The sequence below is a fragment of the Acomys minous genome (assembly GCF_964271855.1).
Source record: "Acomys minous genome assembly, chromosome: 11".
Classification (NCBI taxonomy): Eukaryota; Metazoa; Chordata; class Mammalia; order Rodentia; family Muridae; genus Acomys; species Acomys minous.
The window spans coordinates 86,645,461-86,656,003 of NC_140492.1; the positions used below are offsets into that span (position 1 = coordinate 86,645,461).

At 40.3% G+C, this 10,543-nt stretch overlaps 1 pseudogene across 1 annotated transcript; it reads left to right on the forward strand.

Annotated features, from left to right (window-relative positions):
- Window positions 1-6,751: 6,751 nt before the first annotated feature.
- On the forward strand, window positions 6,752-8,078 carry LOC311608076 (actin-related protein 2/3 complex subunit 1A-like; annotated as a pseudogene). The gene is made up of 2 exons: window positions 6,752-7,165; window positions 7,411-8,078. The product of its transcript is annotated as an actin-related protein 2/3 complex subunit 1A-like (transcript).
- The last annotated feature ends 2,465 nt before the right edge of the window (window positions 8,079-10,543 follow it).

The following is a 10,543-nucleotide window of genomic DNA, read 5'->3' on the forward strand; positions in this document are numbered from 1 at the left end:
GAGCAGATAAAGACAGACAAAGATTGCTTGACTCAAATCTGCTAACTCTTAACTTGTCAGAGATCTGCTGAATATAGCATTTAACATATATAATTTGTTGCGATAAGCAGAGATTCCCAGGTCCTAATAGTTGATCCCCAAAGTCTCTAAGAAGATTTGGGCATGGCAGATGACCTCAAGCCTGGATTGTGGTATGCTGACCACAGGGCAAGACTGTCCCCCAACACCTTGCCGTCTGCTAGAGACCAGCCTGAACTGTGGAAACCCAGAGAGTTATTGTCTCACATTGCTGAAAATGAGGTGAGTTCAAGTTCTTTGTGTTCTTCTTCTATAGAAACAGCCTTTCATCTTCTGTTCCTGGTGACCAGATTGCCTCTGCCAGTGTTGCCATGAAAATCTCAGGAGTGTGGGATAGCTGTTTAGGTAGTCGGATATGGACCGACTAGTTACCTCTGTCGTTTTGATTGACACATTAGATTCATGTAGATTACAATTTTTCCTTCTCAGGGGATCTGTTCACATTGACGGCTAAGCTCGTGGTAGCTTGGCAGCTAAAGAACAAGCAATTAGGTCCTTAGCCCAAAGTGATCCACCATAGTAGTTCATTAGTCAATTCATTTGCTAGTTAGAACTACTGCATACTAGATCTCTTATTTTGAAAAGCCAAACAGGTTTGCCTTACTCACAGACATCAGGCTAATGATGAACAGGCTTCAGTTGCTTTCTCAGTCCTCTTCATATTCAGGCGACCAGGCCTCAAGCTTCGTGCCTAGAGCTACTTCTGTCAGGTCTAAATACAGTCCACCTTACTACCAGACTTAAAAAAACAGATCTCAGATACAACCCTTTACCATTGTTTTTAGCTAAAGGTCAGTGACCGCGCAAAGCAATTTCACCTGCGTCTCCTGATAAATGATTAGATAAGGATACAGAAGTTTAAGTTAAAAACAAAGGCTTCTAAGGAAGTGCTTAAGGTTGGTACATGCAAGTTTTGAATATCTGAGGTTCTTCGGTGCTAGAGGGTCTAAGAAGGTGTTTTAAAGTTGGCAGACGCAAGTTATGAAGGTCGGAGGGTCTAAAGGGGTGCTTTATTTCTTCCTTTTGCTATGCCATTGTTGTAATAATAACTGTCTAGAGTGTTCAAATTAATCAGTGAAGTTCTGATTTATTAATCTAATTATGGTAAAAAAAATTCCACTATATGATCCAATATCATAGTTCCATGTTCAAGGTTTTAAATTTCTTTTGGTTTGTCTTTTAAATATATAATATAAAAAATGTTTCTCATTGTGCTAGACTTATATAGATCCAGTCTTCCAGATAGAGGGGGAAAGCCCCTCTTTCACGCTGTGTACTGATGCTGAAAATTAAGATCAAGCGAGCCTTTCTACTCTACAGGATGTTTCTGTCCTCCCCACATTACCATTTCACAGATGTCGGAAAGATCTGTAAGGCAAACTCACCTCAAAGAGTATCCATTCTTTTAACTCAAAGCTTTTTCCCAGGCCTCTACTATGCTGTAACACAAAGGTATATGTTTACTACCTTTTTCTACAATGTGTATTTCACTGCAGATTACAAACAATGGTAATGCTAACATGTCTAAGTTTATCTTCCTTTACGAACTTAAAAGGATTCTTTTAAGCTACAGGAAATCCCTATCTCTGGTCAAATGGAATCCAGATAAATACTGTCAATCAACAGCCTAAGTTTCCCACCTACTGCCTATCACAGACGGTGGGACTCCCACCACCCCCCTTACCCTGGTTTGGGACTCCCCTAACTATCCGATGGCTACATTATTGCGCCAGCACTGGCTGATTGCTGAGTCTTCCCTTCTGGTTGACATAAATGCTTCCTGCCATTCTTGCCAACCTATATCCAAACCCTTCATCTCTTCCTTGGGTGAGATCTCCCTCTACCAGCACAGTTTCATCTCTCCCTTCCCTCTCATTAGTGTTCAAACTCCTAGCACTAGGTGACCGTGTCTGCTCAGGCCACGCCCTTGGTCTCTCACCATCACTGATGAGCTACTGGAACAGATTGCACCAGTTTCTTCAAGTCAAACCTTGTCCTTGGGATACCTGGGACAGGTCACTGACTTCTACTTTCCCTTTGGGAACAGTCCGTTCGCCATCCCTCCAGGCTCCTCTGGGATGCCTTCTAGAGAATTTCAAATCCCTATGCCCACATTAAGAGCTACCAAGCTTACAGGCCTCTACAACCAAACTTGGTCGGATCCAAAGGGAGACCTTTATAATTAGTGCCAGCAATGGCACCCATGTTCAAGCTTTCCTCTTCTTTGCTCCAAAAATTCCATCTCTGCTCGCTCTCCCAGAAGTTTCAAATGTCCGCCAAAAGGGATTTCCCCCGCTAACCTACTAACTTTGTCTTCTGCCCATGTATATGTTGCAGTATCCTGGCAGGTTATCCACACCCAAGAGAGCACCAAAGTAATTACCACAGGTGCTCCGGTCCAACCTCACAGATGGTGCCAGCTGGACCGGCATTGCCCTCCTAGGCACAGATGTTCTCAGACCCTGTACAGCAAGTACAACAGCTTGCTCTTCCCACACCTGGCCAACATTTCAGCCTTCTTGGTGCCTTATTGCTGCCCCAGTGTCAGCAGAAAACAGTCAAAGATAATTGATTTCTTCACCCTTTATCCATTCATTATCAACAAGAGGCTGGAATGGCGTCCTTCAGATTCAGGACAAACAACCCCAAGCTCTCCCAGAACTCCTTGGTCCCTATCTGCTGCAGGACATGGCTGGCATACCCTACCCTCTACGCTGAACTCTCCAAGGCTTCTCCTTCCTCCTCACCATATAATCTGGACATTTTGTTGCTCTTGTCTCTCTGTCTGTCTGTCTGTGTGTGTCTCTCTCTCTGTCTCTCTCTCTCTGTGTGTGTGTGTGTCTCTCTGTCTCTCTCTCTCTGTGTCTCTCTCTCCCTCCCTCCCTCCCTCCAGCCAAGAGCTGTTTCCAATGAACTTAAATTTATATGCTTTAATTTGTCTTACATAAAAGACAGTCTACCTCATTTGTTTTTTAAATTATGGAAAAGAGGAGGAATGTTAGCTCACAGGCTGATCTGTTAGCCTGCTAGCCAGTCTGATCTGCCTATAGGCTGCCTAGCAACCTCTGACACCATCACCTGCTGCCAGGTGTATGTCAGACTATAAAAGAAGTGACCCACTACTGTGCTCTCTCTCTTACTCTTGCACTTTCTTTAAGGGTGCCCCTCCTCTCTCTCTGAGTCTGTCTCACCATACCTTCATAGCTCACTCAGACCCAAACTGCTCTCTCTTTCCCTCTCCATATCATATCTGTTGCATTCCACCACATTTTTAATGATAACATTGGCTTGTCTCATAATGTCATGCCAGGGCTTTTTTTTTCTTAAACTTCTCTCTTTTTAAATTTTATTTATGTATTCATTTGTTTATTATTTTATCCTACAGGTCCTGTATATGTATATTATAGCTTCTAGTTTTGTAGTTTTATGGGAGAGTATGAGGAGTGTATTTCTGCATCTACATCTTGTGGGTTTTTTGTGCCTTTTGGGGGGGCTCTTTTCTTTGTTTTTTCCTTTTTTGTTGTTTTATCCTATTATATTATTTTTTATTATTACCCCTTAGATGCCTGTTAGTTTTCTAATGAGAAACAATAAAGGAAAAATGATAAGTAGGCAGAGAAGGCCATATCAATTAGATATATCCAGTCTTCCATAATATATACATATTCCAAAATATGTTGCACTTTACAAATTTTTTCAATATGTTTAAATGTGAAAATGAAATCATAAATATAAAGTACGATATAAATGATATTACCATATGATTAATATGCATCTCAGAGTAGTAATTATGATAATGTATTTAAGTCAAAAGTGACAAATTTTAATCTTGAAATTAAAAGGAAACTCCTTGTAGAATTCTCTATAAATAAAACAATACTTTTGTAACTTAAAGGAAACAAGGCAAATTTACACAATGCAGGATCTTTAAATGAACCTTCATTTTAAATGCACATTTATGGAAGATAAAAAGAGGATAAGTTGAGGGTCTTGGATACAGACTGTGCACTTGATAATAACATGTTATCATTGCTACATTTGAGCATAAGTTTTTGCAAATGCTTCGGAATAATGAAACACTGATATTTATGTAAACATCTGATGCAAACATTACTAGTGGCATCAGGCTTGGTCCACTATTCTAGGGAAAGCCCAATGAGTTATTATTTTTTTTTAATCTCAAAATAAAACATTAAGACAAAAAAAATGTGCTTGAGTCCCAGCCGTAATGTCCTGATTTGCCTGGAGGTGTAACCTAATCATAGGCCCTTTGCTTAGACGATGCTTGGGTTGAAAACTATTATTTGGCATATTTTTAAGGCATTGTAGTTCTTGACATTATAACTATATGGCAACATTTTTTCGAGGAGCTTAACATGTACTAGTTGCCCACATTAATAAGCAGCTTATAAGTTTAAATAAATATTTGATTTTAGTCTTTGCATTATTTTGAAAGGTGTACTTGTAATTTACTTTGTACCAGGAACCCCAAATATTCCACCTGATAAATAATCCCAGACTTTAAAAGAGAAACTCCACAGATGTGAAAAAAATAAGTCAGAAAGTTAAAAATTTTAGAGAAATGTGTGTGAAAAGTATTTAAAAGTAAATGTTGTCATAAGATCAATCTCTTGAAGGACATTTACACAAATAGGACATTGGAGCAAGGGAAGAGATAATTAAATATGTACAGCTATCCTAAGCCCTAAGAAAGTGACTGAAATATACACTTCTAAGCTTAATAACTAATGAAATTTTTATACTTTACATCTTATCTACATCTGTAACTTTTTAAATGGTGAAAGTCTCAAGTTTAGTTCTATATTTTTTAAATTCTAAAAGATGTGACTGGTGATATAATATCAAAGCTATTCTCCATCTTTTTGCCCGAGTACAGAATTTAGATTTTATTTGGCCCTGACTGCCAAGACTTGCATTACTTGCTATGGAAATTTTAGACATCATCTGAAGCTATAATTACATCTTATTTTTGCCCTGACATTTGTCAGCTAGTCAATGTTCTTGCTCTTTCCATGTTTTGCATGTCAAAAATTAAATAAATTAAAGGGTAATATTTCTATAAAAAGTAAGGGTACAGGAAGAATAGAAAAATAAGTACTCTTCAAATTCAGAGATTTTCAGACAACTTGGGCTTTTTAAGTTTCAAACAATGTATTACTTCTTTATTCTTATTATTTAAAAAATTAAACAAAATTTCAGTGTTTAATAAATGGATATAATTGCTTTACCCTTTGCTACAGTTGTATTTAAAGAGTGCTTGTTTCATACTCAAAATTCAATATAGAGCTTAATGCATATTTTATACTCTTAAGCACACAGGGTTGCTTTATTTTCTAATATCCTTACATTTTATTTTGCCATTACTCCCTACATTATCCCCATATATACACTAGCAAAAAAATAAATAAATAAATCAGGTTGTCAGGTGGTTAGCTAGACCAGAAGACAGTGATAGCGAATAGCAGTTCACCACACACACACACACACACACACACACACACACACACACACACAAACACACACACATTTTGTTTCAATTGTCTACAGGAAAACAAACCAAACCAAACACTAGAGCTTTTTTAATTTAAAACTGTGCTGCTTAAATTTTTGTCAGTTCGACACCAGCTAGGATAATCTGGGAAGAGGAAGAGGGAACTTCAATTGAAACAATCCCTCCATCAAATTGGCATATGGGAAAACTTGTAGGAAATGTCCTTGACAGATGATTGATGTGGGAGGGTCCAGTCCACCTTGGGAGGTGCCACCCCTGGACAGTTAGGTATAAGGAAGGTAGCTGAAGCTGAGCCTGAAGGGTAAGCCAATAAAAAGCGCTCCTGTGTGATGCTAAGTTCTGTTCCTGCCTCCAGATTCCTGGCGTGAGATCCTGCCCTGAGTTAAGTAAAAAACTGTGATCTGGAAGTGTAAGCCAAATAAATCCTCACGTTGCTTTTGATTGTGGCATTTGTCACAGTAATAAAAGGAAAGCAAAACAATATCCATTAATTTGGGAAATTTAATATAAAAGTGAGGGAGTGAAGGAACAGAACTAATACAACGAGACTAAGTTTTTAGATACTGGTTGCTTTGAAAATTATAATAAACGGAACCAATTCTCTTCTTCCTTACAGGCTTATTCTTTTCTAACTTTGATCATTATTTGCCCAGGGTAGAATGATGGGGGGCGGGGCTACTCTTACAATAAACATACACCACTGGGGATAGTTATAGACATCCGGATTGCACCGCTGGAGCCTGTTCTTGTCAACTGACCAGAGTCCTCGAATCATCCACTCCGCCTCCCCCCCCCCCCCCCCGTCCTCCCCTCCGCAGCTTTCTGACCTTTGAAAACCCGTAAAAATTGCCTCATATTTGTCCATGTCCCCTGGAGGGGGAGGCCTGGTGGCACTCAGAGGAAGGACAGCAGGCTACCAAGAAGAGACTTGATACCCTATGAGCACATACAGGGGGAGGAAATCCCCCTCAGGAACAGTCATAGGGGAGGGGAATAAGGGGAAAATGGGAGGGAGGGAAGAATGGGAGGATACAAGGGATGGGATAACCATTGAGATGTAACAAGAGTAAATTAATAAAAAATTTTTAAAAAAAGAATTTTGTTTCTGTATCAGTTTTCTGTTGGAGCCAATCACCTGCCATGCCTGGAACAGGGATCATACCCAGATCACCCTTAGCCCCAACAATCATGAAGTGCACATCTACAAGAAGAATAGGAGTCAGTGGGCGAAAAGCTCACGAGCTAGAGGAACAAACATGGACACATCACAGGTATTGACTGGACTCCTAAGAGTGACCGTATAGTCACTTGCAAGGTGGATCACAACTCCTATGTCTGGAGTCAGTAAGATGACATCTGAAAGCCCACCCTGGTGACCTTGAGGATTAACCACGCAGCCACTTTGGTGAAATAGTCCCCACCTGACAACAAGTTTGCTGTGGGGAGTGGAGCCCGGCTCATGTCTGTTTGTTACTTTGAGTCTGAAAATGACTGGTTGGTGAGCAAGCACATTAAGAAATCAATTTGCATGGGGCTGGAGAGATGGCTCAGTGGATAAAAGCATTGTCTGTTCTAGTGGTCCTGAGTTCAATTCCCAGCAACCACATGGTGGCTCACAACCATCTATACTGGAATCTAATGCCCTCTTCTGGCATGCAGACACATATGCAGATAGAGCACCCGTATATAAAATAAATAAAATCTTAAAAAAAAAAAAGAAAAGAAAAGAAAAGAAAAAACAAAAAGAAAGAAAGAAAGGCAAACTGATTCACTCCATGGTCCTCAACTTGGATTGGCAGCGATGTTTTGCTGGCTGCAGGCCCATGTGACTTCAAATGTAGAGTGTTCTCTGTCTACATCAAAGAGGTGGATGAGAAGCCAGGCAGCATACCCTGGGGCAGCAAGATGCCTTTTGGTCAGCTGATGTCTGAGTTTGGTGGCAGTGGCACTGGCAGCTGGGTGCATGAGGTCATCTTTTCTGCCAGTGGGAGCCACCTGGCCTGGGTCAGCCACTACAGCATCATGCCTGTTGCTGATGCCTCAAAAAGTGTTCAGGTTTCATCTCTGAAAACAGAGTTCCTGCCACTGCTGAGTGTGACGTCCACCACTGCTGGCCACAACTGCTGCCCAGTGCTATTTAACTACAACAACCGTGGCTGTTTGACCTTTGTGTCCAAGTTAGACATCCCAAAACAGAGCATCCAGTGCAACATGTCTGCTCTAGGAGTGTTTTTGCAACATAGACAAGAGGGCCACGAAGGAGGGCCGCAACACAGCCTTGGAGACAGTGCACCAGAACAGCATCATTCAAGTGTCCATTTATGAGGTGGACAAGCAAGATTGTCGCAAATTTTGCACTACTGGCATTGATGGAGCCATGACAATTTGGGATTTCAAGACCCTAGAGTCTTCCCTCCAAGGCCTCCGGATAATAAGAAGTCAAGTGATCCTCTGCCATCCAGCATGAGGGACTGGGCTGAGCATACTCTGCCATTTGCATGGTGGTGATACTCTCCAGCCCATGGAAACACGGTCACACTGATCAAGCAATGAGTGTGTGTTCATGAGAATGTTGTGGGTGAAGTGTGGGTTTTAAGTACAGCAGAGGTTTGGTTTTATTGTTGTTGTTGTCTTTCATTTTGTTTTGTTTTGATTTTGCTTTCTCATTCCAGTTTTGACCAAAGCTTCTCTTTAAGTAGTTTATTGTGCTGGGCGGCGGTGGCACACACCTTTAATCCCAGCACTCAGAAGGCAGAAGCAGGCGGATTGCTGTGAGTTTAACGCCAGCCTGGTCTACAAAGTGAGTTCAAGACAGCCAAGGCTACACAGAGAAACACTGTCTTGGAAAACCAAAATAAATAAATAAGTAGCTTATTATGAAACATTGTCACACTAACTTAAAAGGCAAGGGAAGTATATACATTGTCTGTTAAAAAGATTAAAGAAAAATTCTAAGTGTACAAAAATAGAAAAGAAAAGAAAGAAATCAGGATTTCCAAGGCCACAATCATTCTAGATTTTATATAATATGTACACGTGAATGTTACGTTGGACATGTTCTTCTTGAACATCTACAGACCTGTTCTAACTACTCTTAACAGAATATATTTCCTGTGAGGGAGGAAGATATATTATAAAGAGTAACATTTGGGGATAAGAAAAATATTCTAACATCAGATATGACTATTAACAAAAACAAATGTTTGTAATCTGCAGATAGATCATACTTAGAAACAGAACTGCTTCACAAGAAACTGGAAAAAATTTATACCGCTCTTTGGCACACACCCCCAAAATTCTATGTACTATTCATAGTACAATCAACAATGTTCATTGATGCTCTATAATAGTCAGAAATTGAAAACAACCTGGAGCCCATTGATGGATAAACGGATAAATTTAAAACATTTTACATTTACACAATGGAGTATATTACTCAACTATTTAAAAAAAACAACAACAACAAAATCATGAAATTTGAAGGTCATGGATGGTGACAGGAAAAAAAAAAGTCATCCTGAGCGAGGTAACCGAGATACAAAAAGGCAAATATAGTATTTACTTGATTATAAGTAGATGTTATCTGTTAATTCAATGATAAGCAAGCTACAATCCATAGAACCACATGGGTTAGGTATAGAGTAATGGCTGGGGGAGGAGAGAAGTCTCTCCCTAGAAAAGTGAACTATGTAGTTGCAGATGGATGGGCCGGGGTGGTCAATGAAAGAATCAAATGGGGAGTAGCAGGGAAGAGGGAGCTAATGGAGGGAATATGGGTAAGGACAGCAAAAAGGAATGGCCCGGTTGAGAGTTCTTTTAGAAATCTAACAGAGTAAATTCCCCTCAATATATACACATCTGAAAGAAATCTAGACCAGGATCAACAAATAACAGGGGAAGTAAGCCACTGCTAGACATCTTCCCCTACCAAATCAAACATCCAATACCAGGAAGAAATTACATCTAAACTGTCTAAACGAGTTGTTGGCCAAAGAACAAATTACATCTAAACCTTCTCAATGAGTTGCTGGCCAAAGAGACCCCCCTGAAATACCCATACAGGAAGGGACTGGAAGGTCATAGATCTCCCCAGGAAGGGGAAATGAATAGATTTTATGATGGACAGGGCGTAGATGAGGCTTTGGAATGGGAGGATTAGGTGGGAAGGGGGAAGGAATATAGGACTGATGGAGGGAATTCAAGGAAAAGTAGCTAGCGTTGACTGGTGGTATGGAAACCTAGTGTAGCAGAAACCTCCTGCTAAGTATGAAGGCAATCCTAATGAAATATCCAAATAATGAGGCAAATGGAGTCCCAACTGGCTATCTCTTGTCACCAAAGTTTTCAGTACAGGGACTTGGCTATGTCCAATTGAGTTGTTGCACAAGGGGGCTTGCCAAAAGTACAAGTTGCACTCCACAAACTGACAGAAAGTTTTAAAGGCAACCATTGCTGAGGACAACACAGATGTTACTCATTAAACACGGAGAAATCAAACTAGCGCCTACACAGAACTTTCACCTCTATGTTCCAGTGCCTTTAGTATGGGAAGGTACTCTATAGGATACAAAAAAAAAAGGAGCATAATAGCGCGCGCACACACACACACACACACACACACACACACACACACACACACACATACAGGAGCATAAATACCAACCCAGTCACAAAATCATTCTATAATCTGTCATGCCTGAAAATTTGGTAAGGCAATGGTGGCACAAAATTTGTGCGAGTAATCAACAAATGTCGTATTTGACTTAAGCCTCACCCCATGAGACGGAACCTATGCCTGACTCTACTTGGATGACCAAGAACCACAGACTAGACAGCTCGGAGATTTTTTGATAAAGCAAAATACTACTGATCTAAAAGAAATCAATAAAATGACACCTGGTGATAATTCTGTTATACTCATAAATTAGTGCC